Source organism: Triticum dicoccoides, chromosome 4A (assembly GCF_002162155.2).
Source record: "Triticum dicoccoides isolate Atlit2015 ecotype Zavitan chromosome 4A, WEW_v2.0, whole genome shotgun sequence".
Taxonomy (NCBI): Eukaryota; Viridiplantae; Streptophyta; class Magnoliopsida; order Poales; family Poaceae; genus Triticum; species Triticum dicoccoides.
The window spans coordinates 689060483-689062121 of NC_041386.1; positions in this window are offsets into that span (position 1 = coordinate 689060483).

The window sequence follows — 1639 nt, forward strand, 5'->3', positions numbered from 1 at the left end:
GGAAGCAAAAAGGGATCTAGGGTTAACCCGCTAACTCTTTATACCATGGGTAAAATTGCGCCACGGATTCTCAGCTGCAGATTCCCCAATCGAACGGCATCCGCAGTGGTTTTCAATCGAAGAAGGCTGGTGATTCTAAGTCTGTACTACATGTCAATCATTCTTTATAGAGCCAAACAGGTTGGTAACAAAACCACCTGTTTTCCCGATTCATAAAAGTAAGTGTTAGGATTTCACTAATTAAAGTGTTAGCCGTATGGGCACGTGCCAGTATTCATGCAACTGAATACTCGAGCCTCCAAATTATGAATTTAACTGAAACTAGAGTAGGTTGGATCACACGACACCTCCTTATTGACGGTTTGGGGTCTTGTGTCACGAGCTAGAGTCTCACTATTTAGTCACTGAGGATCATCCCAGATGGTTTCATAAAACTAATTAGTGGTGAGCATGATTGGCATAGTGCCGGGCCAGCATGAAATCATCGCACATAAGTGCCACAAGTACATGTTAGTTTTGTGATGAAGCCTGTCGTATATATGTAAGTGAAGATTTTCTGCAAGAAGCAGTTTGGGATGAGTCCCCCTTTAGTCTTGCTGCACCACCCTCGCATGCATCGGAAATTTGTACTGCGCTGACTTGCATGGTACAATGAACTGCAATGGCAAGTCCTTCAGATTCGGTAGAGTGAACGGCAACAACAAAAGAATCCTAGCAATGAAGGATAATAATTTGCTGTGCAAGATACCCTCTGGTTCATGTGTACATGTGAATTTGCACCAAGCACAATTTTCCCAGTATCACCCAATCCCACAACATATGACTGTATCAAGATACTCAGATTCTTGCTCGCACACCTGTTGATAGGGGTAGCGTTTGTAGTGGCATTTGCAACATGAAAACCTAGGTTAGAAGCAATGACATATATAGTGGCTACCAATAGTTGTCCAGTGCCACATTGATAGCAGTACTCCTATTGCCCATGAATTTAATTTAATTTATAACATCTCCCGGGGTGTCCATATGACAACCACCTACAGTCTATCATATACTCAAAACTCAATGGAAATGTTATTTGGCTTACATTCCACAGGGAGCAATTCCTGGCGAACGTCCCCAGATCCTCCGATCTGGATCTAAGGGTGACAGTTTTCTACGAAAATTACACTAAAGAAAACTAAAAAATACACCAAAAAAAGAAACATGCAGATGCCTAGGGTGGCTGGTAACCATTTGCCACCCAGCGGGGTCCAAACTCAAAATAGTTCAATCGGATAAAAGAGAATCATGCTAATTTTTTCTAAAAACAAAGCATTGAATATTTGATTCAATAAGTATAGCAAATATATTTTTAAAATAGTATTGTACTACTAAGGACAACATTGCACATACCTCTGCTCTAATTTTTAACTAAAATTCCTTTCTAGCTAGAAATCTTAAAAATTTCTTTCAACAAGTCAACTCTCGGACATGAAACCACCCAACACGTCACGCTATGGCCACAGAGGGAGCAGCACAGTACAACAGAGGGAAAGAAAAAAGAAATGTGCGAAGCCTCGACACTGCGAGGCCACGCCACTGTTGGGACAAACCCCGGACCAGCTCTCTCTCTCTCTCTCTCTCTCTCTCTCTCTCTCTC